Genomic DNA, 22,423 nt, shown 5'->3' on the forward strand with positions numbered 1-22,423 from the left:
CGGTCTGACACATAAAATACGCTAAGCAGACCAAGAACTTATTAGACCCACATGCCAAAAAGTGAATGGCATTTTCCAATTTCAGAAATATCCCCCTGAGAATGACCGTTTTGCTCTCACTCACTGCCACAGTAAATATTTACTAAGCATAGTAGTCGCTCGCCACATGTGTATGCACAGCTTGCACTCTTGCCGCTATTCTAGTTCTCGTTTATATTTACACTCACAAAAAAAAAAACAAAAAACCGAAAAACAATCAAAATAAAAGGAAAACGAAAGCCTTTGCTTATTAAATACACTTTGGGCAAGGCATATGAAAGAAAATATATAATGACGTTAATGTGCTGTGCAGCTTTAGTGTCAGTCTGTTGGCTGTTTGGAACAGTGACCGCGCGGTTGCACATTTTTTTGGTTTTTCGCATGTACTAGGAGCAAGAATTTAAACGAGTGGCGAGTGTATTGCTGTCAAGTGCAACAAAGACTTGCCTTTGTGATGTGGTGGCACCACCAACACACAGCAAGCAGTGCCAAGTAAAAAATCCAAAAATTAAGCTGTCTACCAAGCAATGCTTTTGCTTATGCCTGCAAACTGCAAGTGGTTTGCAGTTTTGTTTGGCTGTTTGGGGCTTGCCAGGCAGTCGTCACAAGTGTTGGCGTATTTATGGCATTTTTAAAAGTTATTGGCTCTCCAGTGTCATAATGAATTATTTCATGAGCCAACGGACGCTTGTGGCAAGCCAGGGGAGACGAGACTAGGCAAGGCATACATATATGTCGAGAATTTAATAACGATTCCAACAGACTTGTCACACAAAGTCAGTGTAGTGTCAGATCAGTGTCATTATGGAGCAAGTTAGAAAAAAATCAAAAAAGAAAAAAAATCAAGAAAAAAAAACATTCTCAACACTTAGTCAAACATGAATGGAATAATTGGGGGTTTTAATGTGTACACAAGTGTATTTAAAATTACAAAATTATATATATACGTATACATAAATATTTAATTACAGACCCATTAATGTGGCAGCTATAAATGCATAGCCCATAGCCAGCCATTGAAGGCTTGCCATAATCATTCATTATGTCAGAGATAAACGAGAAAAATGTCAACTGCGTATTTGTGGTTTCATTTAGTGGTCATTAATGTGACATTAATCATTTGCCATTCCACTTTTGATGGCTTAAAGTCTGTGGTCTTAAGCATAGAATAAGACCACAGACAGGGAAGTGTCTTGATACAAAGTCCATAGGCTGTGAGTGTTTTCTTTTTTAGCAGAAGCCCTCCTCATTACAAATTCATTTTAACACAAAGAGAGCAAGACTTAAACAATCAAAGCGAAATAATCATTGAATCGTTTATGACGAGACAGCGAAGTGGCTTTAAATAAGACCAATAAGAGAACCGGTAAGGCTTTGCAAAACCAATCAAAAAAAAAAAAAAAAAACAACAAAAAACTGCAGACAACACAAACATTAAAGCAAAAAGCCCGGCAATGTTTAACCATACACTGCAGTGAGAGCTTGACTAACAGACAACCAGCCATTGGCAAATAAAAATTAAAAAAAAAAGACAGCAAAAATATTGAAATCAAAACATTTCAAGGGTCAGCAATAACAATGATTGGTTGGTATAGCTAAAGGCAAAACGAAAGATGTTCAAAATCGGCCAGAGTTGCCAAGGTGAGGATTTTAAAAACATTTTGGAGAAACAAAAAAGTCAATTTTTTTCAAAAATCACAAGATAAACTGAATGTATTATGGAAAAGCAGACAAAAATAGGGGATATATATAGCGGAATTTATAATGATTACATCGGGAAGTTACCTTAAAATGGGGAAAGTTTTCACACTTTCTAAATTTTTTGTCAATATCCCGTTTAACATGCTAATACCCACCCCCATGCGGGGATAGAGGGCACATTCAGATTCTTAGGTTAAGTTATATCTAAAATTAGCTACACTTATAGAAATTTTTTAATAAAACCAGCAAAAATATTTGCTGAAACAGCAAAAAGTCTGCTGAAAATGGGACAGCTGTAATTTGTTGCTAAAATAGCAAACATTTTATGCTGTTTTTAAATTTAAACAAGTAGAAGCGTGCTAATTTCGGCCGGGTCGAATGTTGGGAACCCACCACCATGGATTCTGATACAAATTTAAAAAAATTATATCTTGTTGAAGGGCATTAATTTATTCTACATACCAAACTTCTGTCAAACCAAGCAATAATTAAAGCTTCTAAGCACCGAATAAGGATGATCTGAAGAACGGTTTATAAGGGAGCTATATCAGGTTAAAGAATGATTTGGAGTGTATTTGGCAGTTTTTGAAAGTCGTAACATGCTAAATTTCAGCCACATCGGAAAAGTGTAGCGGCTTGTAAGGACCTAAGAAGTCAAATCGGGAGATCGGTCTATATGGGAGGTATATCAAGTTATAGATCGATTAGGACAGTACTTGACACAGTTGTTGGAAGTCATAACAGAACACTACATGCTCAATTTCAGCTAAATCGGACAAAAATTAGGTCCGTAAGGGCTCAAGAAGTAAAATTGGGAGATCGGTTTATATGGGAGCTATATCAGGTTAAAGACCGATTTGGGTCATACTAGGCACAGTTGTTGGAAGTCATTTCAGAACACCATGTACAAAATTGCAGCCAAATCGTATGAAAATTTAGGCTTTCAGGGGCTTAAGAAGTCAAATCGGGAGATTGGTTTATATGGGAGCTATATCCAAATCTGAACGGATTTGGCCCATTGGCAATCCCCAACGACGTACATCAATATAAACTGCCTGTGCAAAATTTCAAATTGCTAGCTCTACGCGTTTGGCCGCTATCGTGATTTCGACAGACGGACGGACATGGCTAGCTAGATCATTATTTCGAGGTATTATAACCCCATCCTAAGGTGCTGGGTATAAAAAGCAAATTTCAAGTTTGGATTTCCTTGCTACTTAAAAAATCCTTAATTGTTCATCATACCACTCCCCTAATTTGGTCTGGTATTGTATCCCACCAAAGTACCGGTGTCTTTTAGCCGCGAAAGCCGGCAGAAGTCTGACTAGATTTCGAGGTAGTTTCTATGTATTAAAAATAATAATTAGACTCGGTGGTGTAGGGTTGTAAATAATCGGCTCCGATCGACTTTTGCCTTTTCCTATCGGGTTTTGTATAACATTGTAATCTGCAGCAATCCCTTTTGTAAGGAATTCTTCCTAACTCTTTCGTCAAGAAGAGACCAAAAATACCCCTTCCATGAGCTGTTGGAGGTTTAAATGTTTGACAAAAATATATCTCGTTAATCGATAGTACTTTTCACAGCCTGGCAACATTTGCATATCGTTTCTTTTTTTTTCTTTTGATAAAAATTTCAAATTGAATGAGTATTTGAAAAAAATGTTTAAGACCAAATGGCTCTCTTGCTCCCTTTTCAGCCACTCAATCAAATTTCAAAGCAAGCTTGCCGGCAACCAGCCATTGGTGCGAGCGTTTGCTACGTATGTACAATGTTTGATTTAAGCGGCCCCAAACAGATGTTGCCACTACTGACCCAGACACGATTTTCATGTTGATCTACCCAAACGAGCGCAAATGTTACGATTTTATTTCGTTTGAATTTTGTTTTTGTTTTTTTCTTCATAGCTGACTTTTAACTTAAGCACCTACAACCGGTCAAGCAAACGATGGACGCAATAAAACCAACAACAATAAGAATAATAAACATAGTAACAACTGTTAATTGATAGATTGTATACGTTACAAATGTACACAATATGTGAGTTTATGGGAGCCCGCAGGTGTGTGTGTGTGTGTGTGTGAGTTAAACTTGGTTGGTGCTGCTGTGGGGGCTGCCGTTGAATGTAAACAAATATCGAAGAGCGCCAACAATGATATTGGCCTATGGGGCACCCTTTAATATTTTATGTGAGAAAAACTGAGAGAGATGGAGAGTGTGAGAGCAAGCCTGGTTGAATATGTTATATTAAACAAAGGGAGAACTAACCATAAAAAACACCAGTAGTTTTTTTGAAGTTTATATTTATTGAGTCTTTTTTTAAACATTGAAGTAGAATTAGAAACATAATAAAGAAAACTTATGACTATAATGTATTATCGCAATAACATATTAGGTAGTTTCAGCACCTGGCTTTAGCATAAAAGGTAAAATGTAATATGGATACATGAAATTAGAATTATTGACGTCCTTGCTCCCGAGACTACTACATTAAATAGAAAAATCTTAATCTAGGGTTTGAACTTAAAGCTACAAATAATAAAATAAGCAAAAAATAATAACAATTATAACTAAAAAAAAAAAAAAAAACAAGGAAAAGTAGGTTAAGATGTAGCTAACCACGGTGAGTACCGGCTAGTGCCTTTTCGTAAAAAGCGATAGTACCCGATTCAGGTTCATTTATATATCCCAAGGGAGATAAATACTGAGCATTATACCAACCAATGTTCGCTTGACTATTCATAGCGTCAATCATATGAGAATTCTCATGAAGCCCTAATCTTAAATTGAATTTCTCCAAAAGATCACACACATAGGAAGAAAGCCGCTTTAACTTGGAATTCAAATAAATGAAATTATTTGAATATCTTCTGTTAATGCGCTTAAAATTCTTCCCAATGCAAAGTCTCAAAATTTTCCGCTCAAAAATCTCAAGTTCTTTCATAACAATGGGGGATATACTGAACCAAACTGGAAAACCATATAAGATAACAGGCCTAATACAAGTCTTGTACAATAAAAGTTTCGTATTTACAGGCAAAGATTTGTATCCAAGAATTTTTTGAAACGATGCGAATATTCCCTGGGCCTTATTACGGACCTTCCGCGCGTGTACGTTGAATTTAAAAAGTTTGTTAAACTCTACACCCAAATATTTAACTTTCTCTTTAAATGGAATTTCAATGCCATTTAAAAATAGCTTCAAGGATTTACTCTCAGGTACAACAAAGCGCTTGCATTTTCCCGATGCATTTCTTATGCAAATGGCTTCGCATTTTGAAGTATTTATCTTTATACCCCATTTATCATAAAAATTTTTAACCTCATGGAGGTATTGCGAGACTTGGACCAAAGCACATGCTGGCGATTCATTGTGAGAGTATAAAAGGGAATCATCCGCATACAAAATACCCGAGGAATGTTCGGAGTTGTGGGGAAAATCACTCATAAAAATGTTATATAAATGTGGAGCTAAAACCGATCCTTGCGGGACACCACAATTAACATTTGAAAATTCCGACAACTGATTTTTGAAGAGTACGCCAAATTGTCTATTCGTAAAAAAACTTTTGAAAAGCTTTATAATCGGAGGACTAAACCCTATGCTTATCATTTTAGTTAATATACCATAGTGGGAAGCATGATCAAAAGCCTTTTCAACGTCAAGAAAAACTGCAACAGTACATTTCTTTGCTCTTAAATTCAATACAATATCATTTGTGAACTTTGTCATAGCATCAACTGTGGAATGCCCTTTTTGGAAACCAAATTGTGAGTTTGGAATATATGGTAAAGTGATTCCTTTATCCATTTTAGTACGGACAATCATTTCAAAAAGTTTACCCAGATTTGACAATAAAGATATAGGTCGCAAGTTAGAAATCTCATTACTATTGGATTTTTTCTTAATTGGAATTATCTTTGAGGTTTTCCATGAATCTGGAAAATATCCGTTGGAGATACAGTTATTAAATATGATAACTAAATATTCAAATGCTTTAATTGAAAGTTTTCGAATAATAAAATTAGAAATAGTATCAATGCCAGACGATTTCTTATTCTTTAAATATGAGGAAATATCAAGAATTTCACCCAAAGTTGTAAGATTTTCCAACCTGTCTTGATTTTTTGCATCTGAATCAATTGAAAATGAATAGCAGTGTTGAGGAACATTTGCAATGAAGTCATTCACAAAATCTTCCCTTACAGACGAAAGATGAACAGAGCTATTATAAATATTAGAAAAATACGATTTCAAATGGGAAAGGCATTCCGACTCATTTGTTATTATCGCACTATCAATTGATAATTTATCCAAAGGTAGAGATTTTCGATGCCCAATAATCTTGAAAACGTCCCGATGTGCTCTTGGCCCCGGCTTAATTCCTCTAAGTTTATCTCTAAAAATAGAAATCTGCTCTAGTTCAACCTGCCTCTTAATAATAACACTCAATAATTGGATTTGCTTGGATAAAATGCGATACTCTGGACTGAATCTGTTATTGGACACGCGATAAAGCCTCTTAAGTTCTTTTTGCCAATTATATTTAATTCTATATAAATTCTTAATTCTATCAGACATCAAGAATTTTCTGTTACCCAATTCAATTTTCTTAGAATGAAGTTCTGAGACAGAACTCACAACAGAAGCAAACCCTTCAATGTACTGATCAATTTCATTGTTACTCAAATTTCTATTTGAAGGGGGATAATTACTTAAAATACCCTGAGTTATATCGTGCTTGAAATCATCCCAATTTGTGCTTTCGTAGCTTGTAAATGTAGGAGGAGGCTGCAAAACAATTTCGAAGCTAGGAAGAATGACGTTAAGTTTGAGAGGGTAGTGATCTGAAAAACTGGGTAAACATGAGGTCGAACAAACAGGATTTGGCAGGTCAGATGTGTTAGAACAAAAGAGAAAATGATCCAAGTAAGATGAACCATTTGGAAACGTTGGACAGGATGAAGATATTCTGGTAAAAAAGTGGGGATTTACTTGAAGGAAGTCATAAAAACAGTTTCCATTTGAATTATTCATAGAATCACCCCATGAAATATGTCTAGCATTGAAATCACCACCTATAAATGTGAAATCAAATCCCCCAGAATAATTACCTAAAGAAGACAGAGAACTTAAAATTTGCGATTGGCTTGAATTGCCAGGAATATAAACTGAGCCTAACAAAATTTTCCTAAGAACGCCATTAATAGAAACATCAATAGAAATAAATAAATTAGGGAAGAGAAACCCTAAGATGACTTCTTTTCTGAATTTAAAATGTTTCTTAAGTAGTATGGCCACACCTTGTGCGCTGTTATCCCTTAGAAAGTGACAGCCTTCAAAACTAATATTACCTCCAGCTCTCAAATGAGTTTCCTGAAGGAAAGCAATGTCAATATCAAACTTTTTCATTAAACTGTGTAATTCAAATCTACGGCCATATTCAATGAGTGACCTGACATTAAATGTAATAAGATCCAGAACATTATGGACCATAGACTTGGTTTACTTCGCGTAAGAGGCCTATACATCGCTGTATCGCCTCTTCCTTTGAAATGGTTTGAAACTCGCTTATAAAATTGGCAATTTTGTCTTCCAGCGAAATCACTTTAGGAGGGCAAAGTTCTTTAGCAATTTTCAAAAATTCTTCAATGATTTTCGGTTTCGTTGAGGGTTGAGTGTAACTAGAAGTACCGTTACGGGACGCATCGGAATAAGATACATTCGGTTGAGTAAAAGAGTTTAAAGCACTAAAAACATTGTTTTTTGCCTTCTCTTTTCTCTCTAGGGCAACTGATCTAGCTCTCTTCTTAAGCTCAACATATTTTTTATACTCAGGGCAACCTCTAAAACTCGAGGGATGGCCGCTATTTCCACAATTGATGCAAAATGGTAAATTTCCATCGCCCTGCACAAATTTACACTCACCTTGTGCATGGTTTTGACCGCACTTTACGCACGCAAAATCCCTGTTGCAATTTTGGGACATATGCCCCCATTGTTGGCATCTCCAGCATTGAACATCCCTCATATTTTTCTTCGGTAATTCCCAAGACACCCTTTGATGCAAAATATATCTTTGCGCCTTCAACTCAGATACGGATTTACCAGGATGCAGTGTTAGCAAAAAAAGACCTGTGTCAATATTGTTTTTCTTGGAGTATGAAGTGGAAAATTTAGAGACACTATGCACTGTATCAGGGACTAACATATCTATTTCTGACTTAATATCCTCTATTGCTGTGTCAAACAAAAGGCCACGCAAAACAATGGTTTGTCGTTTTAACTCCCTTGGTGTATAAGAGTATGAATCTAATTTCTTTTCACGTAGAAGGCACATTAGCTCAGTGTGTATTTTTGGGTCTTGCAAATAAAGTTTACTCTTGTGTCTGCTCTTGTTGACAATCTTAAATACAATTTGCCTAGCCTTTAAATCTTTAATTAAATTATTCATATCAACACCAAAAAGAAAAATAGGAGGGCAGAAAGACTTCCTGTTTCCGACAGATTTTTCTACAACTAAAGCCTCTTGTGCTGGAATTTTCTTATGATAAGTGTTGTTAGTTTTAATATCTAAATCTCCTAATATTGCAAATCTATTGGAAGAATCCTGCGATTGGCCAGATGCATTATTTGAAACACTAAGAACAGAATTGCTTAAATCTATCTTACGCAAGTTAGTATCACCAGATATTTTCCGTTTCTTTTGCACCATTTGAAAACCTTCTTTGTCAGAGGGGGTAAACTCGTTGTGATCCATATTGCTCTCAATGTTGGATGGTAAAGGTCTTGATGTATTGACTTGCGTTGCGTTTGTTTTTGTCAATTTTTTTATGTCAATTGAAGGCAATTTTTCAACATTCATTACCAAATTAGCAGACATTCCTTTATTGCATTTAGAGGATGATGATGCAGACGTCGAAGGAGTAATGTCTTGATCCAAACATCCAGAATTTTGCGAGCCATATCCATGTCCATGTCCACTAAAGCAGGCTTCATGCAAAAGTTTTCCAATGGCTGACTTACAATTGCTTTTATGGCTGTTTTTATCAGGGGGTATATTCTCGGCAGGATCGCAAACGTCCATGCCTATTTGGTCCAAATTCATTTCCAAAATTCAAAATCCACAAATTTAAATTTTTATTTCAAAGAAAATTCAATTTTTAGTTTTAATATTTTTTTTATTTATTATTTGTGTCAAGGAAACACGTCTGCTCTGTTTGAATATTTCAATTCAATTTCAAAAAAAAACACCAGTATTGAATCTAAAATTGAATAAATTTGTTTATGACAAATAAAACAAACAAATAAATCGAAGAATCCCAAATGCAGAGAAATGAAAAATGTGAAATATGTTCCTGGTGAATTATAAAGAAAAGAAAAAAAAACAACGCAAAACAAAAACAACAAAACAAATACTGCGAGGTGTGTTACTCCTCGCTTAAAAACAGAGTGAATGCTGCTGTTGATAATATCGGCATATGTGTGTCGGCATTCGTTAGTTGTCGTTATCGATGTCGATGTCAAGTGGTTTTCAGCACCGACCAATTGAAGAGTGTTAGCCGTGCGGTATTGTTGTTGCGTTTATTAATTAATATTAATTACAGTGTATGTGAATAATATAACACTGCTATGCGAAACCTGATTACGTCGACAACAAGAAAACAATTCTTCCTCAAATTTTGCCTTAATACAAATTGACGGAAAGAGCTACCCAGACAAACCGTCATTGTTCAGCATCAAAACGCAAAACGTGTCGTTTGGACTAAATAGTCCCAAAAAAAAATATAACACTCACACACAAACTATGGCATATTCTTATGAACGCCTCATACTCGGAGTGCCATAACAAAATTAACACTCATTACGAAAGAACAAGAAAATAATTAACCGGCATCCAACGACAACTAGAGCAACAGCAACAATAACCCAACATTGTTTTGTTTGTACAATATTCACGTGCAAAAGTGTGCCTGAAACAGTGACCAGAGTATCCTCGCAATAGTATTATGCAGTAGTAGTATGTAGAACAAGTGAGAAACGAAAAAAAAAGAAACACAGCGAATTACGTTTTTTTAATGTGATGTGTTTTAAGAAATACACTCGGAAAAAAATCTATTCGAAGAAATAAAGCATTGTGGAAAAATAAACAAACATAAATGTGGGCAATAAAATAAAAGATTATGAGACTTGAAATGAGAAAAACAAAAGCATAACAATTAAATTTAAACAAACAGGAAGCTATGAACAAACGAAATGGCACATAACTTAGAACATAGAGATCATCGCATTTTTGTTAACAAAAGTTTTGCAGGTGATGGAGGATGCACGTGTTAGGAAAATATTTGGGACAAATTTCACATTCAGGCCGGCCATGCACATGAACCTCGTCTAGGTTTGTGCAAACCACTTTCATAAGTGTACATAGGCATGTTATTGGAAAAAACGCCTTTTTAAATACTTAGCCATTGTCGCATATACTTTCTTCCCCCAATAAAGCTAGTATAATCATCCTCCAAAAACCCCCATATAGCAGATGTTCTTTGTAGTTTTTGGAATGACTAACTCCCACCCCGATGATTGAGCTCATTCACACGTACTACAGTAGTCGTAAAATACAAATACAAAACTCTATGAAAAAAACTTTAACCATTTTACTTAACAAATAATAATAAAAAAGGCAAGAAATTTTAGTTTACTGGCTCATCGAAGGAAAGACGTAATGTATTACGTTATACCTTTTACTGAATGTGAATAACTTAAAGGGATATTCAACGATGCTATAATAGGTATATAACAAAATATTATTTTACAACAACAATGAATTATTTTACTCTTAAATGTCTTGGTAGAGTCACATATGGTTGCAATTCCACTCCTATGCATGCTCTTGTAATCGATGTTCTCTCACCACACAAGAGAATTTCAGACCTTATACTCACCTTGTTGGTGAATATCAGTTATTGTGCTGAGAGACTGCTGAGGCAACTGCCAAAGAAACTACTGAGAGAGGAGTATATAGCATGAAATATTTAAGCCCATATTGGTATATAGTTTCGTCTATCTTTCAATTTGTTTTCATATTTTCTATCATTTTTTTCTGAGTGTCGTAAGCTTTAGTTCTGAGTAGCGGCTGATTACGCAATGCGGTTTTAAGACACTGCCAATGCGGTAAGCCTAATTTAATACCTTTATAGAAACAAATTCATGGATTAACTACTTAAAAACAAATGAATAATAGTCCGCCTCAGAGGCGTTATAATAAATCAAAATAAAAGTATTGAATAATAAAAAAATTTCACATACCTTATTATGAAACTTCAATATGAAATTTCTGAAAAGAAAATATCAAAAAATAATAATTAAAAAAAAAAAATTTAATTTTCTTAAAAAAAAATTAAAAATAATATTTCTTTATTAAGCTTTTGTTAAATATATATGCGATATTTATAGATGAATTCTTAACATCAAAATGCTGTAGTCGCATTAATATACAAAGATGTTTCATTGCATATCTGCATCTTTGATTGACTTGATTTTGTGATTTTTATACCCTCCACCATAGGATGGTGTTATACTCATACCATCATTCCGTTTGTAACTCCTCGAAATATTCCTCTGAGACCCCATAAAGTATATATATTCTTGATCGTCATGTCATTTTAAGTCGATCTAGCCATGTCTGTCTGTCGAAAGGACGCTATCTTTCGAAGGAGTGAAGCTAGGCGCTTGAAATTTTGAACAAATACTTCTTATCAGTGTAGATCGGTTAGGATTGTAAATGGGCCATATCAGTCCATGTTTTGATATTGCTACCATATTAACCGATCCTGGATCTAGACTTCTTGAGTCACTAGAGGGCGCAATTTTTATCCGATTTGACTGAAATTCTGCATGAAGAATTTTGTTATGACATCAATAACTGAGCTAAGTAAGGTCCAAATCGGTAGATAACCAGATATAGCTGCCATATAAACCGATCTGGGGTCTTGACTTCTTCAGCCTCTAGAGGGCGCAATTCATGTTCGATTTGACTGACATTTAGCATGAAGCCTTTTGTTATGGCTTTCAACAACTGTGTTAAGTAGGGTTAAAATTGGTCCATAACCTGATATAGCCGCCATCCAAACATCTAGAGGGCGCAATTCCTACCCGGATTGAGTGAAATTTTGCATGAGGTGTTTTGTTATGACTTCCAACAACTATGCTAAGTACGGTTCAAATCGGTCCGTAACCTGATATAGCTTCCATATAAACCGATCTGGGGTCTTGATTTCTTCAACCTCTAGAGGGCGCAATTCCAAACCGATTTTGGGTCTTTCTTTCCTCAGCCACTAGAGGGCGCAATTCCTATCCGATTTGGGCGAAATTTTGCATGAGGTGTTTTGTTATGACTTCCAACAACTGTGTTAAGTAGGGTTCAAATCGGTCCATAACCTGATATAGCTACCATATAAACCGATCTGGGGTCTTGCTTTCTTCAGCCTCTATAGGGCGCAATTCCTATCCGATTTGGCTGAAATTTTGCATGAGGTGTTTTGTTATGACTTTCAACAACTATGCTAAGTACGGTTCAAATCGGTCCATAACCTGATATAGCTACCATATAAACCGATCTGGGGTCTTGCTTTCTTCAGCCTCTAGAGGGCGCAATTCCTATCCGATTTAGCTGAAATTTTGCATGAGGCATTTTGTTATGATTTCCAACAACTTTTTTTAGTAGGGTTCAAATTGGTCCATAACCTGATATAGCTGTCATATAAACCGATCTGGGGTCTTGATTTCGTCAGCCTCCAGAGGGAGCTATTCCTATCCGGATTGCGTAAAATTTTGCATGAGGTGTTTTTTAATGAATTTCAACAACTATCCCAAGTACGGTTCAAATAGGTCCAAAATCTGATATAGCTGTCATATAAACCGATCTGGGATCTTGATCTCTTGAGCCTCTAGAGGTCGCAATTCTTATCCGATTTGGCTGAAATTTTAAACAATGACTTCTCTAATGACCTTCAACATACGTGTCAATTATAGTCTGAATCGGTATTTAGCATGATATAGCTCCCATACATACCGATCTCCCTATTTAACATCTTGAGCCTCTAAAGGGCATAATATTTATTCGAATTGGCTGAAATTTAACAAAACGATTTCAACTATGGTCTCCAACATTCAGTTCAATTATGGGCTGAATCAGATTATAACTTGATATTATAGCTCCAATATCATAGCAATTCTTCCCTTTTATTATATGTTTGCCTAAAAAGATATACCGGGAAAAGAACTCGACAAATGCAATTCATGGAGGAGGGATTCGGCCCGGCCGAATTTAGCACGCTTTTTCTTGTTTTTGTATAAGATTGTCTATACCCCCTAAACGTAAATATTTCACATATATTCCGTACATGCATTATTTTCCCCTTGCGTCATTTCCTCACCACACCTTCTTAGCACCCTTAATAATAACACATACATATAAAAGAAACCACCCAACATATATTTTACACTACTTCTGTTTTACAATATATATGCAAAATACATATGCACGTGTCTCACTTCTCTAGAATTATATATGCACAAGTTGCAATGACCTATCCAAAAAGCGAAGAAAAAAGAAGCAAATAATAATAATAATACCCTAAATGTTAGCCATTTTAACCGAAATTAAATTACTTGCAAACACGCCATTAAAAAATAAAAGCTGAAAAGCCATGAAATCAGACATTTATGTGTGCATTAAAAATACTTTGTTAAACTCTGCTAAGGTGGACTAAGCAAAAATCAGAACAAAAAAAGCACCAAATACTGCCACAACGTTGCCAACGACAAACCTGAAAGTCTTAAATTTATTAGTGGATGCCTATACAAAAAAAAAAAAAAACACATAATCGCTCATATGAGCTCATTAGTAGATCAATGGGGGGTATAATGATTCAATAAAAATATAAAAATATATTTGGATGGCAAATTAGCCAATGACTTAATAATAATAATAACAACGTTCATGGGTAGCTAAGATTTTATGGAATTAAAACAAAAAAATTCCGTTATGTTTAAGAATGTGCATGGAAAAAGGTTAGTTTTATAGCAAGTTTTGGTTGAAGGTTTTTTACGATTTAGTATTAAAAATTAAATGATAACAAGTTAAAGTTCTAAATGCGTCGCGGCCGAGTCTTGGGAACCCACAACCATGGATTGTACTCAAAATGTACATAAATTAACTTAGTTGAAGGGCACATGTCAACTTTACATACAAATATTCCTAAAAATCAGCCCAGAACTAAAGCTTCTAGAGGCGGTGGAAAACTAATGAAGAGATCAGTTTATATGGGAGCTATATCAGGTTATAGACCGATTTAGATAGTACTATGCACGCATATTGGAAGCCATAATAGAACAATAGCCAAATTAGATAACAATTCCAGCGGCTGAAGATGTCAAATCGGGAGATCAGTTTAACCATACTTGGCGGCGGTGTAGGGAGTCATGAAAAAACACAAAATGCAAAAATTTAGTCAAATCGGATAATATTGTCCGCCTATGACGCTGAATGAATCCTGGAGAAAACATCATAAAAAATTTCAGCGGTGGTTATCCCCTCCTAATGCTGGCGACATTTTTGAAGTGCTGTACCATTTGCTATAGCAGCCATATAAAAACTTCTCCACAAAGAGGTGCCGCACTGCGGCACGCCTTTCGGACTCGGCTATAAAAAGGGGGCCCCTTATCATTGAGCTTAAACTTCAATCGGACAGCACTGATTGATATGTGAGAAGTTTGTCCCTGTTTCTTAATGGAATGTTCATGAGCAAATTTGCATTTTCAAGGGCTCACGAAGATACGTTGAAGGACCATTTTATATGAGAGCTATATCCAAATCTGAACCGATAAGGCCCATTTACAATTCCCGACCACGTTTTTGTGTAAAATTTCACCATTCACAGTTTCGTTTGGATTGGCATCATCTTCGAAGAAGTGCGGTCCAATGATGCCACCAGCCCATAAACCGCACCTAACTGTGACTTTTTCTGGATGCATTGGTAGCTCTTGCATTGCTTTCGGATGCCAATTGAGCCAAAAATGAGCTTCGTCGCTGAACACAAGAAGCAGGTGATGAACTTTCTTAACAGAGCACTCATTTTGATGATAAAATTCAATTTTTAAGACGCTTCATGTTTAAATTATAGACCAAACTGAAGATGTTTGACAATAAAACAAAACACGAAACGTGCGTTAGCTGTTTAAACCAGTGCTGCCAAAAAGATAATAGCTAAAAAATCACCCTTTACATATCATGACTTTACAATATCGCTGAAAAAGTAAATTTTTCAATTTTAAAGAAATTTCCGATCATTGAGCTCGTCTCGAGAAAGAGACAAACAAAAATTGTGAAATTGAAATGTTCTTCGTCCTAGGTTAGGTTGCAAAGAGGGTGCGGATATTAATCCGCCACATGCCACTATGGACTTACACCTAAGCCATTAATCGGCTTGTTGTGCGCTCTTCGCCCTAACAGGCAGAAAACCTTATAAATTTTTTATATCAGCATTTTTAATTCAAATATGATTCATTTCTTTGAGTGTGCGCACATATTTTCTTGTTAACTTCCTGAGCATAGCAAAACCACAAAAATTTTAATTCCAAGATTTGTTTGCCTTACTATATCTACAATATTTTAGCTCCATATCGTTTCTGGTTTGGATTGCGGTAACCATTTGTATTTTTTTTTCTTTGAGATAAATAAATAAATTGAATTTCATTTATTAATTCTGTACACTATTTTGAACATAAATTTTATCATTAATAGGATTTTTATGAATACCATTAAAGAGTTCTGTACCAAATTTCTAAAGAATTCCATAAGTAATGGGAGCAGTATTTGGAATACATAAATATGTTAAGTAGGGTTTTAGTGGCCGTCTACTCAGCCATACAAATACAGTGGTACAGTACCTTTTTAATATCAAATAGCGGCTCAGACAGAGTGGCCACTGTGTCGATAAAGTTAGCATGTCCGCCAATGACAACGCATGACTGGGTTCGAATACTGGCAAGAAAACCCGAAAAATTTTTCTACGGTGATTATCCCCTCCTAATGCTGGCGACATTTGTGACGCACTGTACAGAGGAGGTCCCTTACAATTGAACTTTTAGGGTTTTAGTGGCCGTCTACTCAGCCATACAAATACAGTGGTACAGTACCTTTTTAATATCAAATAGCGGCTCAGACAGGGTGGCCACGGTGTCGATGAAGTTAGCATGTCCAAGTAGGGCACCATACGACTGAATTCGAATACTGGCAAGAAAACCCGAAAAAATTTTCTGTGGTGATTATCCCTCCTAATGTTGGCGACATTTGTGACGCACTGTACAGAGGAGGTCCCTTACAATGGAGCTTAAACTTGTTTCGGACAGCACTCGTTGATATAAGAGCAGTTTGCCTGTTCCTTAATGGAATGTTTGTGGGAAAATTTTGAATTTGCAATTTAGCGGATCAGACAATACGTAATTCATTCTGCCGGGAATTTTCGGAATACTAACAAGCCTTTGCTTGACCAAAGACACAGTTATCTCCAACCTAGCGACAGTGGTCACAACCATTTTTCTAGTCACAATATCCACATGCATTAAGCAAGTGCATCAGATGGTGTCGGCGAGTCGAAGTGTTTTGAACAACAACACACATTTGCCAACTTTTATAAGTTCCTTGCTATGCCATTCCTTAAATAGAAAGCATTGAATATGATCTCGAGCTGGAATATGTTCGAAAAATCCCGAATAGAAAAAAAATTCCTGAAAAAAAATCTATAGAAATAAAATTTTGACAAAATTTTCTATAGAAATAAAAACAATCCTATAGGCACCCGATATATACTGTCAAGGTGAAACTGTATTCCAATTTTGAGAATGGCCAATCAATTACAAACGGGTGTGAGTGCGTTCCTGGCAAGTCTTGTATTCCTGGTGAACATCCTAACGTCAAGGATAAGAAGACGAATATCCCTGGAAAGCACACCATAAAAATAACGATAGAGCAATACAACGCTACCCACATTTCGACGATGTTTTAAAGAAGCAATAGAGCTGGATACTCTACTGTCGCCAATCAACACCATCGCTCTCCGTTGAACACGGTCAACTTACTCCAAGGATGATTTTGGAGCTCCTCCCCTAATATGAGAGTTATATTCCATCTTCGGCCTGATGTAGGTAGTATAGATATTGAGAAGATCAGAAGAGGTGAAATATTTCTTGCACCTCTTAAGAAAGCCCAAGCACTTGAATGCTACTTTCGACACTTCAAATCTGTGTTTTAACCAATGGACATCATAGTGTATCTTCATGCCCAGAACATCAAAAGCATCAGACTGCGAGACAAGAAACAGCACTGCGTCTTCTGTGCGTTAAAGTAAAATTGCAAATTTTGCCCATGAACATTGCACTAAGGAACAGGGGCAAACTTCTCCCACATCAATGAGTGCAGTCCGATTCAAATTTAAGCTCATTGATAAGGGGCTTCCTTTTTATAGCCGTGTCTGAACGGCGTGCCGCAGTGCGACACCTCTTTGGAGAGAAATTTTACATGGCACAGTACCTCACAAATGTTACCAGCATTAGAAGGGGAAAACCACCACAGAAAATTTTTTCTGATGGTCTCGCCAGGATTCGAACCCAGGCTTTCAGCGTCATAGGCGGACATGGTAACCTCTGCGCTACGGTTGCCTCCTAAAAGTCTACTCGGTTCATTCTAACCCACTCGGAAATGGGTAACAAATCCTGGGATAGAGTCTTATCCATAATGCGCCTCCTGGGCACATGGTCGAATGAATATGGATCACAAAGACTACTGTCATCGGCAAACGAGTAGACTGGATTCGAACTCTAACCCAATAGATCGTCAATGAAAATAAGAAAAAGGGAAGGGGAAAGCCTTGTAACACATCTGCGGTCAATGTACACTCATCGGATGACAACCCATCTACAACAACTCGCACAGTGCGATCTCTGAGAAAGCTCGATATAAAGCGAACGAAGTTATTACTGACTCCAAAAGCGACAAGCTTTGATAAAAGTGCACCGTGCCGGACCCTATCAAATGCCTTGAAGATATCCAGAGCCACGACCTTACTCTCACCAAACTGATGGATAGAGCGACTCCATCGTTCCGACAAAAATGCCATTAGGTCTCCTGCGGAGCCCATACTGTCTGTCGCTAAGAAGGTCATTGAACTCCAAGTATCTAACAAGATGATGGTTAACCATACTCTCCATAACCTTTGAGAATGCGGAGCATATCACAATTGGCCGGTAATTCGCAGGATTGTTCGACCCACCTTTTTTGGGAATGGGCTAAACCTTTGCGACTCCATCGTTCCGACAAAAATGCCATTAGGTCTCCTGCGGAGCCCATACTGTCTGTCGCTAAGAAGGTCATTGAACTCCAAGTATCTAACAAGATGATGGTTAACCATACTCTCCATAACCTTTGAGAATGCGGAGCATATCACAATTGGCCGGTAATTCGCAGGATTGTTCGACCCACCTTTTTTGGGAATGGGCTAAACCTTTGCAACCTTCCAATGCACCGGGAAAACTGCCGCACGTTAAGCAAAATGGAAAACGGTTGCGTAGCGGACGAGCAAGCGTCGAAGAACACTTACAAAGGACAAGTGTTGATATACCGCCCGGGCCCGGAATTTATTAACATCGAGATCCGCAAAGACCCTTTAACTCCACGTGTTCGAAAAAATATGTGAGGCATCGAACTAGGTGCACTATCAATCACGGGGAGTGGTTGATTGCTAAACGGCAAAGAGGAATAGCCTGCAAAACATTTCAGTCAGCAGATTTGCTTTTTCAATCGGGTCAGTGAATATCTGATCAACCTTAACAAGAGTTGGGATTCCCGATGGGTTGCCCTTTACTCTTTTTTACGAATGACCAAAAGCCCTTCTTCCCCTCGGAGAAGCTATAACTTTGGCACAAAGACGCTGTTCGTAAAGAAACTTTTCGTGTCTAAGTACTCTGGCAAACGAAGTTCTTGTCTGTTTGAACGGCATTTCGGTATTGCCTTTTTTGTTCAGACGTCAAGTCCTAAATGCATCCTCTTTTGATCTGACAGCATCTCTGCATGGCCGGATAAACCAAATTTTATCCTTTAAACGATAAATTCTTAGTCGGAATGAATGATCTCATTCCTATTAGGTTAGGTTAGGTAAGAGTGGCAGTCCTTTACAGACTCACTTAGACAATTTTATGTCCATTGTGATACCACAGTAGCGACAGACCAAGGCTTCTGGCGGAATTCGAACCCACGACCCCTGCACTGGTAAACCAAGCACTCTACCAACTCGGCTAGCGGGGCCCCCTCCCATTAATATTACTTCCAGCTCCATTTCTGTAGCAGCATTAACGTATCGGTTTAGAAAACAAAGTTTCCAATTAAAATGCTGGAAAAATTCGTTGAGCTCAGCCCAACGTGCTCTTTCGTATACAAAAATTGACCGCACGCTAAAATGGTGCAGTGCGCAGTGCCAAGAGGCGCAAGGACATTAACTACATACCTCTTAGGGTGCGAAGTTATGAATAGGTCAAGAGTGTTATGTTGGTACCCTTCGACACATGAAATGTGTGCGCAGTGCCAAGAGGCGCAAGGACATTAACTACATACTTTTCAGGGTGCGAAGTTAAGAATAGGTCAAGAGTGTAATTTACCCATGGTACCCATCGACACATGAAATGTGTGTCGGTTCATTCACATGTTGCATCAGGCCATTCTGCGCGGCAATTAGCTCGGCGTATTGACCCTCCGGAGTCGTATGTCTCGAATAGAAAAGTCCAAAGGAGATGTGGGCATTGAAATCACCAGCAACAACGATTTCACTGTCCGGAAAATCCTCTAAGATTGTATTTATTGAGTCAGAAAGGGAGTCAAAGCCGCTTAAGGAAACCTCCCTTTCCCAGTTTGGATTTCTATATATAAATCCGAAGGTACGTGTGTTCCAATCCTAAATTTAATCCAAAATAGAATTAAATTCCGGATCTTGTGAGCCCAAGTGTTGCTGCCTATGGAACACCATATCATTACGCACATATAGCACAAGGTCTTCTTCTGACTGTTAGAGCGGGATACACACACAGTAGACATAATTCTGGAATGACCACAATAGGGTGTACCATCGGGGACAGCGAAGCCACCAGGCATATTCATATTTGGCTAATTTACTTAATGGATTCCACAGCCACCGACGTTTAAAGTTTCAGTTCCAATGAAATAGATGCGAAATGGATACCTGCATGTGGTTGGCAACACACATACAATCACCCAAAGATAACTTGCAGTTAGCAGCTACTCTCATTAACCTTCAGTTAACCGCAAAGCCATTCATTTGGTTTACAACGTAACAAACTTTTCATTTTATACAGTTCAAATAAATTTTGAGATCTGTTCTCTTAAAATCAGATAGTTAACAATAAATAAGCAAAATAAACAACAAATATGAAAAAAAAAACTAAACCAAAATGGCATTTAATACCTGTTCTAATATGACATAATTGGTAATTTTTTCAAAAACGAGTTTTCATTTTGTTCACACATTTTCCTCTAAACAAGCTGTGCAAGACAATCACCCCGCACCCTCTATGAAAACTCAATTAAAACTAATGCTTGTTTGTGTTCCCTGTCTCATGTGCAAAAAATCCATCATCCATTATTAAAGCGGCTATGATTTTCTTTTTCTTATTTTTGTTAAACATTTTTGTTCAAAAGAAAATTTAAATGCTTGATTTGTATTCTTGCACTGCAGGCATTAAATCAGCCTACTTTTATTAGCCTCCCCCATGCTACTACAATAGGAGCCGTATGCCAAGGCAATGAGTAACTTACTTTGATAGTTTTATTGCAAAAGCCATAAACATCATGGCCCAATGTAAACATTCTAAGGTGAAAAATAAAAATTATAGGCGGCATATGAGCACAATTGTGGCAAATCATAATAGTAAATTAATCAAAAAGCAAGAAAATAGTTCATTTCTGAAAGAAAGACGAAGAAAAAAGCTTGCACTCAAGCAACTCAATGAATATGAAATTTAGAAAGAAAGAATCCATGCAGTTAAGATTATGATATGCTCCTCTGTCAACTAACTCTGCCAACCCTCTACCTATCCATACTAAAAGATATGTTGCAAGACCGTATCGAATAACATAGCTAAAGATAACTACAATAATCAGCTGCAAGAGAGCCATTGGCAAAAGTTGGGGGTTTAGACCGCGTGTCATGCATTGGGTATATACTGCAGTTGTCAGACCTATAGTGCTATATGGTGTTTTGGTCTGGTGGACGGCGCTTCAAAAGTCCACTTACTATTCAATATCCACTCGGATAAAAAGGATGTCTTGTTTGTGCATCACAGCCTCATCATCACACTGAGGACGACACCATCTGATGCACTGAATTTAATGCTACATCTAATGCCTCTGGACATTGTGGCTACCTAAATTCCAGCGACCACTGCCGTCGGGTTAATTGAGCTTTCTCATTGGTCATGCGGCGACTACGGACACTGTGTTATCCTTGATACAATATTCGATGTTCCAGACAGTGTGGATTACACCCTACCTGTGCCGCTTTTTGATAAAAAGTACTGCCCCCTGATAGAACCGATTGGAACTATTGGGTTGCCCAAAAAGTAATTGCGGAATTTTTAGAAGAAAGTAAATTCATTTTTAATAAAACTTAGAATGAACTTTAGTCAAATATACTTTTTTTACACTTTTTTTCTAAACCAAGCTAAAAGTAACAACTGATAACTGACAGAAGAAAGAATGCAATTACAGAGTCACAAGCTGTGAAAAAATTTGTCAACGCCGACTATATAAAAAATCCGCAATTACTTTTTGGGCAACCCAATACAATATTCCTGGTAATAAAAGTTACATAGACTTCTATACGGATGAATTCCAAACTACACGACCGGTGCGCTTTGTATACTCTAAAGATCTAGAACTGGTCATATCGAAAAGGTTACCCCATCACTGCAGTGTATATCAAGCGGAAAGCCTTGCAATTAAGGAAGTGATGGAATGGCTAAGATATAATGTCATTACAACGATTGGCGTAAATATCTTCTCAGATAGCCATTAAATCCCTGAAGAAAAACCGCCCTCGACTGTCGCAGATCTCTCAACGAGATGGCTGAACAGTTCAAAATTCATCTATTCTGTGTGCTGGGTCACAGAGATATCCCAGGGAAATGTAAAGCGGACGAGCTTGCGAGAATAGGAACTACCCTTTACATTCCAGGAATATTGGAATCTGTGGGTATGCCTCTAGCGACATGTAAGCTAAGTTTTCAGCTCCAGGGCCGAGGGACAATGAATGATTGATGGTCACAAAAAGGGGGCTGCGAGCATTCCAAATCTCTGTGTGACCTGTCATTCATCATGACAGGTCACTGTCTAATCGGAAAACATGCAGACAGATAACAACGACTTTTGCAGAAGCTGTGCATCGAAGAAGAAGAGACTACAGAACACCTTCTGTGTGTGTCTCCCGCACTAGCAGTCAGAAGGAGTTCCACTTTAGGTTCTTATTTCTTTGAGAACCTATCTGATTTAGCGGATGTGAACATTCGCAAATTGTTGGGCTTTTAAAAGCGATCTGGATGGTTCAACGGTAAGAACTAGA

At 37.2% G+C, this 22,423-nt stretch overlaps 1 protein-coding gene across 3 annotated transcripts in view; it reads left to right on the forward strand.

Annotated features, from left to right (window-relative positions):
* The first annotated feature begins 377 nt into the window (after positions 1–377).
* Positions 378–22,423, forward strand: part of LOC106096281 (protein kinase C, brain isozyme) — a 189,763-nt gene continuing 167,717 nt past the window's right edge. Inside the window, exon 1 of one of the 3 annotated variants that reach the window (XM_059370406.1) lies at positions 378–531. The gene's annotated coding sequence lies outside the window, so the exon portion shown is untranslated. Of the gene's footprint in view, positions 532–1,386; positions 1,406–9,754; positions 9,773–22,423 lie in introns of those variants that run through there. The other 2 variants (XM_059370410.1, XM_059370409.1) reach the window with 2 other exon arrangements.

The sequence above is a fragment of the Stomoxys calcitrans genome, chromosome 5 (assembly GCF_963082655.1).
Source record: "Stomoxys calcitrans chromosome 5, idStoCalc2.1, whole genome shotgun sequence".
NCBI classification, from domain to species: Eukaryota; Metazoa; Arthropoda; class Insecta; order Diptera; family Muscidae; genus Stomoxys; species Stomoxys calcitrans.